The sequence below is a fragment of the Chrysemys picta genome, chromosome 13 (genome assembly GCF_011386835.1).
Source record: "Chrysemys picta bellii isolate R12L10 chromosome 13, ASM1138683v2, whole genome shotgun sequence".
Classification (NCBI taxonomy): Eukaryota; Metazoa; Chordata; order Testudines; family Emydidae; genus Chrysemys; species Chrysemys picta.
Window position 1 is genome coordinate 12,926,763 of NC_088803.1, and position 17,128 is coordinate 12,943,890.

Consider the following 17,128-nt stretch of genomic DNA (forward strand, 5'->3'; position numbering starts at 1 on the left):
GAATTACAGCAAGCATTTATACCTTTCATTACAGAACTAATGAGGGACAGCTGCATTTTGTTTATACATAGGCCATCTTGATATCTTATTTCCTCACTTGTTTTGACTCTAGCCAACATACAATATTTTCTATACCTTATCTATACAAGGTCACAACGACTTCACACACAGTTCTTTCCCACCCGCCTCACACAATCCTCGCTTCTATAAATCTCGCGTTATTATGGTTACAGTTAGCCTGACTCTTGCTAACGAGCTGTCATGCATTGCAGTTCCTTTCTGTCAGTTCTTTCTCTGCTTCCACAACCTGTAGGTGAAAACCCTGCTGCAGGAGGAGATCGCCTTGTGTTTTATTGGGTTTTTTTCCTGGGTACCTTGAACAGCAGGAATCCCGCCATGTTAATCCCATTCCGCTCAAATAACATGCAGGCACAGACTCTTGGACAAAACACCCACAAAGCAGCAGCAGCTGTTACTTCCAAGCTGGTAAAGTCTAAATCATCCTGACTTCCACTTCCAGATCAGCTTTAACATATATTAAAAAGAAACACCTGAGGGTGGGGTGAGGCACAGGGGAGCGTGTGTAAAACCTTTGAAATGGAAGAGGACACAATAAACCCCCCTTTCTGTCTGAACACAGCAAAAGGAGGAGAAACGGGACAGGTAACTTATTGCTGGCCAACTCTGAAAACTCCCCCGTGGGCTCTTTACTCTCTTTTCCTCTTTCCATAGGAGGCTCCCATTCATCACAATGGCTGGAATTACTCTCTGTACATTGGCTGCCAATGACTAGTGACCCTTATAGGCCATGCATTTTCACCACTCTGCTCTCCCAGCTGCACAAAGGCTGGAGCCATTGCCTTCCCCCGACCCTCTCTCCCCAATTTCTCCATCTCTCTGCCGGGGAAGGGAAGAGAACTTAGTTCTGAGGGGACAACCAGCTGCCTTGAAATCCCTGGGACAGATTTCAGAAGTGGACTTTGAAAAACAGCAAAGCTGCATTCACAGCTCTCCATCTGGGACACGGAAGCTGTTCGGGCACAACTGGCAGCATTGTTTTGTGCAAGGAAAGGATGCCTCCTTTGAGGAGAGACAGTGCAGTTGGGTCTGTCGTGGCTTACGAAGTCCCTGCCAACTTGTCTGAAAACCAAAATCTTCCAATGCTTAAATATCTGCCAGCACTAAACTTCTATGCTTAAAAAAATATATATCCCATTTGTGGATTTCACTAGTGAAATGCATCACACTGCCTACCCGCCTTGCCGTTCTCTCTCTCTCACACACACACACAGACATAGACACAAAGCAGCTCTAATGAAATACTGGTTTGGTACTTAGGATGTTTTCTCCAATACTGAGAGGGAAAATACATAAGCACAATCAACCCCAGCTAGGTAGCTCAGCAACACTTCAGATTATGAAGCCAATAATAAAATGGTCAAATGTCCCCTCTCTGCACTGCAAACTGCATGGTGCCTTTCAGAACAGGAACAGGGCCGTGGGTGAGCGAGTGTCTTCCTCAATAAGAACCAAGATGTATTTTTATTTACAAAAGAAAGGAGAGAACAATTTCCACACAAAAGCACTACAACGATAACTCCCTTTGGTAAAAAGTGTAATAAATGTCTCCATAGGTCTGTTTGTTGGTACTAACTCTCAAGCCACCTGGTACTATGGTACACAAGAAGCTGGTACAGTTATACTAGCACATCAAGCATATTTCCTTTAATAAAAAAAGGAAAAAAATTGACAATATGTACATTTATTTACAAAAAAGGAAGGGGAACATGTTAAAATTGTGTTGTTTCTGCTGAGAATCCAGTTGTGATAGGCACCTCTGGTTTCACGACATATCTGAGCATGTAACTTTAAATGCACCACTCCGGTCAGGATGTATGCAACATCCAGTTCTCTTCCCTTGAAGTTCAGGCCATTGAGGAGTTAGTCTCAGAAGTGCTGGTGCATATGAGCTAGCTGCATTTCTCTAGGATCACTCCGTTCTGAAAAGGATCCTTCCCTCCACAGTGCACGCTGAAGTCAGAGGCCTGTTGGCAAGAGTTCCAGCTTAGGGTTGTAGAGATCCGTTTTCCTAAACCGAATCCCGCTGGTGACAGGATGTACCAGCTGTGCACTAGTCAACTGGCCATGTTACGGAGATACACAGTGAGGGGAGAAAGGCATCTTCCTCGTTTCCTGGATACGCACACACATACACACACCACGTGATCTTCCCTCACTCAGGGACTTTACGGTGTCTTGAATATTGTGCCGTATTTGACACGGTACTTGTTAATGCTCACAAAGTGCAGGGTCTCTGTATCACAGGTAGTGGTACAGGGCACCAAACCCTCCAACCCTTCTCCCATTAGCCACTTGTTTGTCTCAGCTGCCATTTCACGGGTCACATGCTCCTTGGTCCATTCGTCCACCCAGGCTTGGAATCGCTGGTGCAGCCGCTTGCTCACTCTTTCATGGGACTACAGAAACGGGAGAGACAAAAGATGACGAACATGGGACTACAGAAAGGGGAGAGACAAAAGATCACGAAACACTTAAAAAGCGAAAACAAATCCACTTCCCTAGGCCAACAGATTTGAGATGTTTAGCACTGCTGGGGAACTGGGAATACAAACACTGACCCTTGCCGACTGATCAAGGGAAAGCATCAGTAAATTGGAGGCAGTGTATGAACAAGCAGGCACAGCCATCCTTATTCCCAACTGGAAATCCCCAAAAGCCTCATGTTAATGAAAATTAAGTCCATGAAATCAAGTGCTCAGAAGTCATCAAAGTCAAAATCATCAAAGGTTTGTTGAACTCTGAACCAGAATGTTAACTCTGCCACAGTGTATATCCTGTATATTGTATGAAATGGATTCAACACTCTGCTAATAATCAAAACAGGGACACACAAAACATACATGTGCACCAGAGCAGAATTAAACACCCAACAGAAGTAATTTCCAGAAGTTCCTGACTTGACTGCTTGATTAGAACCCTAACGCTGCAATAATGCTAAGCTTCTCATATCTTTTCCCTGATTAATGGCAGTGTCAGGTGATGCAAGACTGTGTTCAGCCTTCAATGCAGGGGTTTATACAAAACAATACGGAAACAGTCTCACGTGCGTGCAAGAATTCCAGCTGGAATAGAAGAGGGGAGTGCTGAGACGGATATATTTGTTCCCAACCTCTCACAGCACATGCGCTCATGCACACGGCACCCCCACTAAAATAAAGTTATTTTTGGACCGAAACAGAGCCTAAGAAATTTCAAACCAAAAAGGAATCTGAGTTATGAGTAAGAGTTAGTTAAGTTTAACACTGACTTAATTACAGTAGTCAGTCCCAGTAATTACTACACATATTCCCATAGCTGTGCTATTCTGTTAGAACCTGAACTTCTGAGTCCTGGGAAAATATGCATTGTGACATTTCCAGGGTGGACTGATTTAAATCAGCATTTGTATTTCAGCTGTTTTCTAAAGAAAGATGCACTCATTAGTTGATATACCCATTAAAACACCTTGACTTACAACTAAATAGACACTTTACAGTAGATTTGGTACATCTGTTTGCTACCTAGAAGTGTACACCATAACTATATTTTCAGATTCTTATTAACCAAACACTTTTAGTATGTTAGAAAATGGTGGTTTTGTTTTTTGTTTTTTAAGAGAGGGTCATGGATTCAGCATATTTATTTCTCTTATTATAATCTTCTAAGTTTAGGCCTCAACATATTTTGTATTAAATTCTGATTTCTTTTTAAACTGGCTCATTTTAAAAAAAGAAAAACTTATAAGTAACAAAAATTTTTAAAAAGGAATTTTATTTAATTTTTAAAAAAGTCTTCCAATTTTTATCCACCTTGGACCTTTCTGTAATTATGACATCACCGCGGCTATCCTAGTCCCACACCCAGCACTTTCAAGCAGCTGGTCTATTCGTTTGCAGTGCTCCGCTGCCCGGGAGCAACCCTAGACTCCCATTCTCAGTGACTGCAGGGTCGAGGCACAGCTCCTTGATGAGATGAGCTTCGAGGGCTATGTCAGAACACGGGTCAGTTTTTCAGCATTTCAGTTCTTTGCTATCCCCTTTTTTAGGCCCACCCTAACAAGGGGGATTAGCAACCAATGTGAGGTGCCCCTAGGCAAGAAACCTACGAGTAAAAGGATGCTAAGAGCTGTCTACTCTAACAGGAGAGTTTGGGAAATGGAGGGGGAGGAAAGGAAGGGTTACATCTCAGGAACATTCAGAGGAAGTTTACAGCGTCCAGTGGACTAAACTATGTCGTGTCCAGTCCTCAAAGCAATATGAAGACTACTAAATGTTACAGGAGAACAACCCCTCCCCCCACCCCGGACACTTTATCTGACTCTCCCCAGATGCCCTTTGGGAGCAAGAGGTTCAGGGAAACACCAGCTGCTCATCCCATTCCTTTCACTCAACTCCTACCTGCTGAGCACGCAGCAGAGCAGTCCTCCTGTACATGTAATCCTCCGATTTGATCATGTACACCAGGGGTCGGCAATCTCTGGCACGCGGCTCGCCAGGGTAAGCACCCTGGCGGCCGGGCCAGTTTGTTTACCTGCTTCGTCGGCAGGTTTGGCGGATCGCGGCTCCCACTGGCCGTGGTTCGCCGTCCCAGGCCAATGGGGGCTGTGGGAAGTGGCACGGGCCAAGGTATGTGCTGGCCGCGGCTTCCCGCTGCCCCCATTGGCCTGGAGCGGCGAACCGCGGCCAGCGGGAGCCGCCATCGGCCAAACCTGCCGACGCAGCAGGTAAACAAACTGGCCCGGCCCCAAGGTGCTTACCCCGGCGAGCCGTGTGCCAGAGGTTGCCGAACCCTGACGTGCACCATCTTATAGGAGTTCAGTTTGAATTTACACTCCAGCTTGTCCAAGCTCTCCACATTCTCCATGGACTTCTTACTGTTTCCCTACTTCCCTTCCTTCTCCTGCTGCTCCCGACCATGCTGACACTTACGGATCCGCCTCAGGTTCCTGTAAACCAGAGAATCCCTGCTGGGATTAGGGCTCATCCTCTGTCCACTAGGCTGGGCATATCTGGTGGCTCCAGGCCAGCCCTTCGGAACCCAAAGTATTGCTCAGAGTGGAATGGTCACAAATTAAAGTCGGTTAGGCTCATGTGTCTACCATAAGCCAATCCACTGATCTCAGCTGTTTACAGAGAGTGAGGGCCTTTCAAAGCTGTTTTGCAACCAACTTCCTGCTAGCGAAAAGCACTGACTCAGCACCTTCTGCTAGAGGGCTATTGTAAGCAAAGGCAGGATTGCAAAAAAAAACCCGGGGCTGGTGACTCCCCAAACCCTGACCTCTCTGCAGCCTGTGGACTATGCTCTCTCTCAGTCACTGGAGAGCAGGAGCCCAGGGTGGGCTCTTGGAATAAACAGCAGCACTGTGTCTCTATATGCTACTCCCAGGTTAATGTCTTCTAAAGTGGCAGAGTACTAAAAACAAACAAGAGACTGCAATAGCCAACACTGTGACAGAGTAAGCTTTTCTCCCTCTGCTGACATGGGTACTTGTGGTCTGTGTGTCACTTTTCACAGCCACAGCTTGTTCACTCACCTTGGCAGGTAAACCGGCTTCTCGGCCAGGTGTTCCCGAAGTTCGGGAGAGGCAGAATCAGAGTTGACGTACCGCTCTACGTAGTCTGACCAACGCTGAAATTGGGCACAGAACACAAGGGGTTAACCAACATCTGCCAAATCAAACAATTCAAACCCAACTCTGAAGGGGTTTGGTTGGAAGTGGATGAAAGAAAAGCAACCTTTGGAGACTCCATATATTTCACACAAGTCCCACTCACTCTCCCCACATGGATGGATATACCTATATCATAGAACTGGAAGGGACCCTGAAAGGTCATTGAGTCTAGCCCCCTACCTTCACTAGCAGGACCAAGTACTGATTGTTGCCCCAGATCCTTAAGTGGCCCCCTCAAGGATTGATCTCACAACTCTGGGTTTAGCAGGCCAATGCTCAAACCACTGAGCTATCCCTCCCCCTATATGCACCTGCACTGTCTGGTTTTTGAAATTCTTAATAAGAGATGCCAACAAGGCTTGTTCAACCCAATTCACTGAGTGCACTGTGTCACAGAATGAATGTGTCCTGTAGGACTAGAAGCAGGTCATAAACTATAGCATCTGAAACACTGACAGCTCTGCCATCTTCATCCAGTTATACCCCCATTTAAACTTTACATGCTTAATAGCTGCAGCTGAACTCCAAGGACAATCGGCTCTTACCTCTGCCTCTACGGAGTCATCCGAGTTCTCCTCTTCAGTGTCCAGCAGCTAGATGGTTAATTGGACCTGGCCTCTGCTCTGAATGAACATCAGCTACAAAGCAGAATGCGTAAGGAGATTGAGTAACCAATTATTCAGAAAAATAAATCCAATAAACTTTATGCAACGGTAGGATACTAGCCCCAGTTACACAATCTGAACACAGAAGGACTTTTGACAATGAGTGGAAAGTTCTAGATCACTAAGGAGCTAATCTAACAGAGGGTAAAAGGAGAAAGAAATTATTCTACATATATGGGCAGAAGAGAATTCCTGGATAGAGAACCATGACATACTTAAAGAGAGGTGGAAGAAAAAAGCATGAATTGTTGCAGTGAACAGTTGGTATTTTATTAACGATCAGAAAAAATCTCTCTGTTACCCACAGAGTTTGCTCGAAATTGGGATGTTTATAAAGGCAAAGCAAGGAGCTGGACCCCTTTTAGCAGCATGCTGTTTTCTGATCAATTTGTGCAGTTTCAATTCTTTGCTTCCCTGCTTATTTTGAGACTCTCATCGGGAACACAGAGACGCCCTATAAATATCAAAGCCATTATCAATGAATTTCACTAGTTCAAGATGGGCCCGGCCACTTCTGATTTCACAGCGACGAGAAGTATGAATTTGATCTGAACTGAGAGTCAGGTTTATTTAACGCATAGGTGACAAATATTAGTAAGAGACCGTTACAGTCTACAATGGATGAGATGGAGAAAAAGGTGGAAAGCGTCAGTTATTCTTCAGCAAAACTGTGTCCAGAGAGAAACGGAAAAAAATAACAAAATTTAAAAACATAATTAATATTCATGGGAATTCAATGAATGGATAATATCTAATACATAAATAATGTCTGTTAAGTTATCAGACCCAGGGATAGATGGATCTGTCCAAGGAGGAAAGTATGGATTTTTAACTAATTGGTCTAACACAGTTGTGAGCAACCTGTGACCCGCAGGCCGCATGCAGTCTATCTGGGTAATCTGATTGCAGGCCACGAGACATTTTGCTGATGTTGACCGTCCACAGGCATGGCCCCCTGCAGCTCCCAGTGGCTGCGGTTCTCAGTGCCTGGCCAATGGGATCTGTGGGAAGCAGCAGCCAGCACCTCCCTGTGGCCCACTGCTTCCTGCAGCTCCCATTGGCCGGGAACAGTGAACATTAGATAGATAGATAGATAGATAGATAGATAGATAGATAGATAGATAGATAGATAGCGTCAGTGACCCACCCCACAGGAGGGAGGGAGAGACAGAGATTAAAAGCCTAGTGACAGCAATCACTCAATACAGTATTACTCTGGCTTTGGGTACACTGAGAAATACAGGGACAAATCCCAGCTTTCCTTCAGGATACGTATTTTTCCATCTTCCTTGCAAATGTCCCATTTCCGAGGAACTCTTTATAGAAATATTCTTCTGTTTTTCCTGTTCGTTCTACAGTTCCTGTCTGGATTGATGCAAGCCCCGCCAAGGGCTATATTAAGACCGACAGTCACAGAGCAGGTACTCGGCAGCTCCACCAGGCTAGAATGCACAATCAGGTCACCCTCTCAAGCTCTATGACAGCTGCGGAGCACACAGGTGTCCAGAGGTCCTTGGGATATTTGGATAGTTACGTAAAATGAAAAGCTGAGCCCATTCTCCTTTCTCAGCGAGTCTTCGTACTTCCCCTCCTCTCTCAGCAAGCTCCTCCAGGAGTCCTCCTCCAAGCATCACTGCAGGCAGATATGGTTTTTACCTTGAACAGTTCTCGTCTGACATGAGCTGCTCGGCTTTGCGCTGGTACGTGGCCTCCACAAGGGCCCGAGATGACTGTGAGGACAGCAGGCCTCCGGTAGCTCCGTTGCTATTCTCCAACAGGTAAAGCTCTGTCACCTGCATGCAGATCTCATCGCTCACTGTGTGCTGAAGCTGGGAGCAGGAAGGACACAGAGAAGAGGAGTTAGTGAAGTGGTTTTAAATGCCTCTGGACTTGGTGCACTGTATACTGCAGTACCCCCCTTTCCCCAACCCAAGTCAGTCAGAGGGCTTTGCACTAGTGTGCACTATGGACAACCTGCCTTCTGCAGTCAGGCCGTAGACAAAAGAGAACACTAAGAAAATCTCCAAAATAAACTTCTCCATGTGGCAACAAGCAGAGTTTGACATTAATCAAAACAAGCCAGGCTGAGCCTTCATCATTTGCCTGCACTTCTAGACTTGCATGATTGCATGCAAACACTTATGTCAAAAGCTATAATTGATGAGAAACTATTTTATCTCCTCTGCATACATATACGCTGTGGCAGAATTGGTCAGATTTCCAGTTCTTCTCCACTATGCACCACGCAAGTCTCAGAACCAGCTAAAGAATATGTCCATCAATGCAGATTAGAAATGAACATACCCTTCAAAATTCCTGCTTCAAACCTCTGTCTGGTCAAACCACAGCAAAAAAAAAAAAAAAAAAAAAAAAAAAAATTCTAGCCATCTAAGTATTAAAACTAAAAAACAATTATTTAGGTTATGAACATAGTAGCCTCTTCTACTGTGAATTACTACTACACCCATTGGAAAACATTGTGTCCTTTAAAATAAATAATGATGCTGGCAAAGTACAGTTACACATACAAAGTAACTACGGATTCATAACCTTTAAGTGAGCATTATGAAGGAAATGCCTGACAGCTGGCAAAGATTTAGACCATCGAGGTACGCGGGAAGGGCTTGTTAGGCAGTTCTCTTGCCATGGAATCGCTACACCAAATCCAAAGGTTGATTAGTTGGTTGTTTCTGGAGGGGAAATTAAAAATAATTAAATCAAATTCTAATTATTAATTATATTCCAAAATTTAAATAAAGAGCCGGTTGACTGCCGATTTCCTGTCAAAACTGAAATTAAGAACTTGTTTTTAGCCCTGTCTCTAATTTGTGCTTAACAATTCTCCATAGAAATTGGATCATCGAGGTAGCCAGCATGTGAGAGTCGACACTTGGGCTTACAAAGTTCAAGTGACAACAAGCAGCGAAAAGCCACAAATATACCAGCTTCAAGAGCCAGCCAGCGTGTGTGAAATCCAGAAGGAAGTTGTTATTCAAAAGAAATACAGAACCTTTTCCAAGAGCCCTTACAGTTTTGGTCCTTGTGTTTACAAATGCTTCAGGTTTTCTAAGAGCAAGAGAACACTTCAAATGTGGTCCCACCTGATACTAGGCATCTCTTGGATAGTGGAGGACAGTCTGCACTTGGTAAGGCAACTCCCATCTTTTCATGTGCTGTATATTTATACCTGTTTACTGTATTTTCCACTCCATGCATCTGATGAAGTGGGTTATAGCCCACAAAAGCTTATGCCCAAATAAATGTGTTAGTCTCTAAGGTGCCACAAGGACTCCTTGTTGTTTTTACTGATACAGACTAACACGGCTACCCCTCTGAAAGCTGGGTAGTAATCCTCCACATCAATATCCACTAGAGGAAGAGAAGGTGTAACATGAACTACATTGTAACACCCCTCAAAGGCAGTTCCTACAGGCCCACTATGAGTTCTGGGAGCAAAAGGGCCACATGTTGAAGGTCTCAGACAAATTGATGAATTACCAGAATGGTCAATAAAATGAGGAACAACGTTGTAAGACTTTAAATGAGAGCTTTTTAAATTAATGCCAGGTCTGTAACCCGTCAGAGGCCTCACGGAGGAGGGCAGAGGTGGTAAAATTCTTAGAACTAAAGAGAACTAAAGAGGTTCTTGCTACCAAAACAACATTATGCACACCATTAAAGCAGAGACCTCACCAAAAAGATATGAACGCAGATATGTCCTAAAGCTCTTATGAAATATACGCATTGCACATTATTATTAACTTGTATTTCACTAGCATCCAGAGGTCCCAAACTATATCTGCGACCCCTCTGTGCTTGCCACCATTCAGACACACAACCAACTAGGCCCCGCCTTGAAGAATGTAAAACAGAGACCAAGGGGGTTGGGGGAAGCAACTTGCCTGAGGTCACATAGTAACTAAGTAGCAGAGCTCGAACTAGAACCCAGGTCCCCTGTTTCTCCAGCACCTTATCCAGAGCAAGCTACACAGACAGTTACCGCCTTTCCAAGCTGAATGTGCTAATGTAGCTTCTAAAAGGTTTTGTGGGCTGTAGCAGAAACATAGTAAAAAGGGGAGGAAAATGAAAAAAGCCATTCAGGGTACACCCAGTTTTGAACTAACACTCATCACTGCGGTATAGGCATCAAGGGAAGATGAAAATAAAGTTTTAAAAAATACTGGTTAAGGAACAATGCCAATTTAAAGGGAATTTGAAAAGTTCTCTGTGTTTTCTGTTTGTTTTTAATTGTTATAGGTTCAAACACCTCTGCCTCCCTCAAGGCCAACAAAGACTGTCCACACTTCCTCCTTTGCTTCAATCCAAATTAGCTACTTTACTCTGGTTTTAGCTGGCCGGAAACAGGCAGCCATAGGCAGTTAAGTACTGTAGCATTATCACCACTAAGGAAACCAGCCCTTGGAGAATTCTAAATACATATATTTGCTGAGACCACTCAGATTACACGAACATTGTAACAGAAAATGGAAGATCAAGGAGGCTCTTTACTGGTCTACATAGGACTGCCTGGACTTACTTGGGTTTGGCCTGCCCTGCTTTCTTTAGTCGGTAAATCATTTGAACACCAGTTTAAAAGGAGACACACTTTTTAATACCAGAGCCAAAACTGACTGCTTTGTCAATTGCCAGGGGCTGACTCCTCCATTGAGATATTTTATAACAAGCTTGGGGCAAGAGAAGATTTTTATCCAACTTGTAAATTCATGAGGTAGAAAAATAGCGCAACCCAAAATTAAGAAATTCAGCTGGCAAGGAGTGTTAAAGCAATACAAAATACCACACCTCTCCCCCACAGCCCCATGAAGTAGGATGTTCCAAGCCCCAGGGTCAAGTCTAGAGATCTCCTCCTTGATAACATGCTGTGCTACATTCAGTGCCCACCAGCATCCTTATATTTCACATTTTGGAAACTACCAAAATGCAGGTACCGGATTTTACAGAGACAAGACCTAAAGGCAGGTGAGAGGGAGGAACACAGATTCCTCAAGACACCAGGAAACAGATCAAGTACCAGATCCACACACTGGGCTGTCATTCTTGTCTCATTTTATGCCTAGCACTTCCCACTCCCATTCCCTTTCCCGGTTCTCCTCTTCGATTTGCCGCTCAGCCTGGGTGCAAATCCTCAGCAGCAGCAAGCATAGGATTTGGTGAAGCCGCATGAAGATGTACCAGTTGTTGACATAGAAGAGGTTGTACACTTCATCTCCCCTCCGCCCCTCCCCCAGGTAGCTTCTGGGCCGCTGTGTTGCTGAACAGCAGCTTGGCTTTAGGCAGGCTGCCCCCAACTCCGTTGTGCTTTTTCGCAGCCCCAGTGGCTTCATCCACATCCATTTCCTCCTCCACGTCTGAGAGCTCGCACCACCCAGCAAACAGCATGTCCGGAATGAAGTGGTACATGATCTACTTGATTTTGTACTTGTCCTCTTTCTGAATTCCTGTCTGCTGTTTCACGTGGTGGATGATAAAGAGAAGCAGCATCCTCCAGGATTTGCCTGTCCTCATAGGCTAGTGACGGGTGTGGGCCTATGGGTACTCCAGCATTATCTTCTGATGCCTGCTCTTGCCTCTGAGGGAGGAAGACAAAATACACAGAGCATGGGTGAGTCTCACATATGCAACTTACCACGTCTTTAAGACCCTTGTACAAAGCACTGCCAGTGAACTGGATTTCCTCTTTCATTACAACCCCAAACCCTATGGGGGAAGGGCCAGAGTTCACATTATCCATCACAACAACCCAAGTTCTGGTGTCAAGGGCCTACACATATTGCATACAGGGCCTTGGTGTCATTCTGTTTGAAGCTGATGCCCTTGTGATCCAGGGATTTCAGGTAATGTTTCTCATTCTGCTCCCTCCAGACCTTGTTGAATCCTCTCTGGGCTTCTCGCCACTCTTCCTCTTTCATCTTTAACCTTAGCAGCCCTTAGAAGCTTAGAGAACCTTAGAAGCTAAGAGATGCTAAGATACCACACTGATGGGTGCAGGATAAAAACCTAGACCAGACAAGCTGGAGGCAGTAAGGCTTCTGCTCAGTGCCCATTGCCCACTGAAACAGCAGAAAGTTTCAGAAGGACTTCAAATGTGGTACAACGTGCATAGCAAAATTCTCCAGGAATGGCCATGAATCTTTAGATTGGTTTTGTGGCTATGTTATTTTACAGAAGGTTAAATAGGCCACAAATGCATGGCTATACCCCACTAACCAGGGTGATGATGAGGGCATTCAACAGAACATAAACCAAACTGTTTTTTCCCCCCGTATACATCCTAAAGAGTCCCAGGACTGGGTCTGGGTTCATTGTCAATATCCCAGAATTCTGCTTTGTGAGAAGTTACAAATAACAGAAATCTCAACTGTTGTAACCAGCTGCCCCAAAGAGTCCCTGGTATCTGTAACATCCCATAATTTAATACATGGATTTAACCACTTGCCAGACATTTCAGAGCTCTCAAACTTCTCTGATACTTGTTATGGTCCTGTAACTAGATATTCTTTTCACCCCATGCAACACAGGCATACACAAAACTCTGAACCTCTCAGCCAGCTTATACCTAGCCTAGAAGAAAGAAGTCCATTCTGTCACTTCACAAAGAGTGCACTGTAACCAACTTGATCATGTTTAAAGGAAAAACACCACAAGTTGGGAATCAGACAACCCTCGACCTCTCACATCTTGACATAAGGGAAAAAACAGCTCTTTCTCCACTGAGGATTAAGGAATCACAATTTACATCTAGGCAGCCTAGATACTTTTGATGAGACATGGGAACTTTGCAGAGATATAATTGCTGAACATTCCAGGAGTCTAGAAGCACACAGATCCCAGAAGTACCTATTACTTGGCAGTCCCTTCGCAAACCTATATCCCTCCTCTAATCTAGTTTTCATACCATGTCCATAACCTGGTGTCTAAGAGCACCTCCTCATAGTCTTACCCCTCTCCTTTCATCTCTCATTTCTTTACGTCTAGTTCTCACATTATGCCCTGCCTCAGTAGAGAACCTGCTAGAGACTGCAGACGTCCTCAACGTGATGCAACATAAAAGCAAGTCCTTCCGGACATGAGTTCTCTTTCTGCATTTGTATAACGGGGCCCCAATTCTGACGGGGACATTAGGGAGCCACCATAATAAAGATCTGACAATCTGCAACTACAATGCTAAAGGGAATTACTTTCATTTCTAATTATCCTTTGTTCTACATTATTAGAGATGTATCGGGAAAGTGGAAAAGTATGATGACACGGTTCCATCAAAATGCTGTTGTAGCCTCTTGCTGTGTAAATCCAGAACCAGCCAGGAGGACAGAGAAGCTATAAAGAACACAAAGGTTAGTTTCCATTCATTTATGGACTATCCCCTTCAGCCGGTTTAGTAGGGGCACATTCCGCACATTCTTTGAATACTGTAGTTCAATTTCCACCTTCTTTTTACAGCTCACTGACCATGCTCAACAAGGAACTGGGTGGAAGACAGCACTTAAACTCAAGAGCGACACGTGGTGACCACTAGGGGTTTGGCTCTTACTCCACTCTACCATGGCTGCCCTCAAGGGTAAAAAAAGGAAGAGCTAAGGAAGTTCGGAAAGTCTTGTGCTAAGGTTCTAAGACACAAGAGAAAAAGTCCTACACAGATGGTACTAGAGAAGAGAACTTCCTTTCATCAATTTTACATTTCCTGCCTTTCATTTTCACATTTTCATATCCCCTTGTCCGTATATGAAAAGGTAAATAGCAGCAGCAATCAGATTTTGTATACCTCTGTAAAAACGCCTCTGATACCACTATCTCTGTAGTCTATAGATCAGGAACCTATACTTTAAAGATTGTAAAAGTGTCCAACTTTTGACTTAGCTTCCACTTTCCTATGTCTCATATCACAGTACTAATTTTTGGTATGATCTCTTCCACCAAGGATACTGGACTGTTATATATTGTGATCGCTACCACTCAATGGTTTGACCATAGTTATTTCTTGATTCAGAATCTAAGTGATATTCAGGGCTAAATCAATAACCTCTCCTCTTGTGTAGCTACAGACTAGCTATTACAAGAAGCAATCATTTAAAATATTGAAAAACTCCTTCTCCTCACCTTCTTCAGAGGTTGACATTTTATATGTGGGGAGTTGAAATTGCCCGTTATAACTATTATTCAAGAGAGTGGTCTCTGGCCCCCCCTCAATATGGTGCACTCACTTCCTTTTTCTGATCAGGAGGCTGGCAGTAGAACACAGTAATTTTTGAGTTGGAACCTGAATCCAATACAGACTCTACACTTCAAAGTCTTTTTCACTTTCACAGATGGGATTTATAATGGGATCAAACTCAGTTGTGTCCAAAACTGACAATACAGAACCCCACCCCAGCTTGATTTTTGAACTCAAGACTGCCCTATCTTGGGTAGGAAAAATAAAAAATCCTTATCCTGCCAGCAGGGCCAGTGATGTTTTGGCTTTACTAGACACAATAGTAGCTGGGTACTATGAAACACAACCACTTATTAGAACATAAAAAGCATCTGCATTTCTCAGACTGTATGCTTTCCTCAACTGGAGCCTCTGTGTGTATTATACGTTTGGATAGTGCCTAGCATACGATGAGTTTTACTCAAACACAAGTAATAATGCCGAAACCTGGGAAGTACCATTTCAGCACAATAGGAACGGCAACAAATGAATTTTTCCTCAGCCCGTCTATGATGTCGGCCGCTTTGTCAGCATATATCCTCTGCAGCGCCTTGCGATGGATCACCTCCGACGTGCCACCCAGAGTGTTGTCCAGCTGGAATTTGGCTTGCTCCTCAGCAGACAAGAGGGGAGTTTCTTTGGATTGCCTCTAAGACTCTGATTGTTGCCAAGGTAGTCTCCAAGACAACATCCAGATGAAAGGGAAGATGTGTTAGCCATAGTACAATATTACTTTCTGGAAATAAAGGTCGGGTCTACACTACAGACCTATATTGGTGTAACTATGTTGCTCAGGGGTGTGAAAAATCCACACTGAGCAATGCAGTTACATCGACCTAATCCCCTGTGTAGACAGCGTCATGTCAACGGGAGAGCTTCTCCCATCAACACAGCTATCACGTCTTGGGGAGGTGGATTAACTAAGCTAATGGGAGAAGTTCTCCCGTTGGCATAGGAGTTTCTTCACTTAAGCACTGCATCAGCACAGCTGCAGTGTTTTAAGTGTCCACTTACCCTAACATTTAAGTGAACCAAAACAAGAACTTAATACTTCTGTAACGCTGTGCACGTAAAACAGGAGGCACTTGAGAAATGGTTTAATATTTCCACATCTGGTTATTCTAATCTACCTATATTTCATCTGCTTCCTATACAGTATTGCATCTTTTCACAAGAAGTTACAGGCTACTAAAATGCTTCCTTCAGGAAGTAAGATTTTCCATGGGTGGGAGGTACACAATTGACAGCATTACTACAAAAGAAAGCGATAAATCTTAGCATAGGCAAATAATTGCTGTGCTGAGTTCCATTTGGAGTGTCAATCATTTAACACTCTGTGAATGTCATTCTTCAGATTTTTAACAGAAATATATTTCAGCCTCTATGTACTAATAAAAGGAAGCATCAATTATGCACCTGCCCTTGAACAGTTTCATTTGGAATGACCTAAAGAGAAGAGAAAGAAAGCTGTGCCAAAGCTACCGACCACGATAAAGTCAATGGGTTGGAGGGGAAGGAGTTGGTGATCAGAAGCAGTTACTTGGATTTTGATTCTTGTATTCACAGAGGTTGAACAGTCCTTAGGTAGAAGCATAACCATGTCCACCAAAGGCAGGACAAGTAGTAATAGGCTAAATCTGCAGCAAGGGAGATTTAGATTAGATATTAGGAAAGCTTTCTAACTATAAGGGTATGTCTACACTATGGGATTAATCCGAATTTATATAATTCGAATTTGTGAAACAGATTGTATAAAGTCGAATGTATGCGGCCACACTAAGCACATTAATTCAGCGGTGTGCGTCCATGTTCCGGGGCTAGCGTCGATTTCTGGAGCGTTGCACTGTAGGTAGCTATCCCATAGCTATCCCATAGTTCCTGCAGTCTCCCCCGCCCATTGGAATTCTGGGTTGAGATCCCAGTGCCTGATGGGACAAAAAACATTGTCGCAGGTGGTTCTGGGTACAGCCTCAGCCCTCCCTCCCTCCCTGCATGAAAGCAACGGATGGCAGACAACCATTTCGTGCCTTTTTTCCTGGGGGAACACTGCAGACTCCATACCACGGTAAGCATGGAACCCGCTCAGCTCAAGACAGCAGTCATGAACATTGTAAACACCTCGCGCGTTCTTGTGGAGTTTATGCTGAGCCAGGACCAGAAAAACGAGGCGAGGAGGCAGCGGCGGCGGCAGCGCAGCGACAAGCGTGATGAGAACATGGACATGGACACGGACACAGAATTCTTCAAACCGCGGGCCCCGATGCTTTGGAGATCATGTTGTTAATGGGGCAGGTTCTATCCATGGAACGCCAATTCTGGGCAAGGGAAACAAGCACAGACTGGTGGGACCGCATAGTGTTGCAGGTGTGGGATGATTCCCAGTGGCTGCGGAACTTTCGCATGCGTAAGGGCACTGTCATGGAACTTTGTGACTTGCTGTCCCCTGCCCTGAAGCGCCAGAATACCAAGATGAGGGCAGCCCTCACAGTTGAGAAGCGAGTGGCGATAGCCCTGTGGGAG

General features: G+C 44.4%; 1 pseudogene; it reads right to left on the bottom strand.

Annotated features, from left to right (window-relative positions):
- Positions 1–25: 25 nt before the first annotated feature.
- Positions 26–17,128, bottom strand: part of LOC135972203 (paired amphipathic helix protein Sin3a-like) — a 74,396-nt pseudogene continuing 57,293 nt past the window's right edge.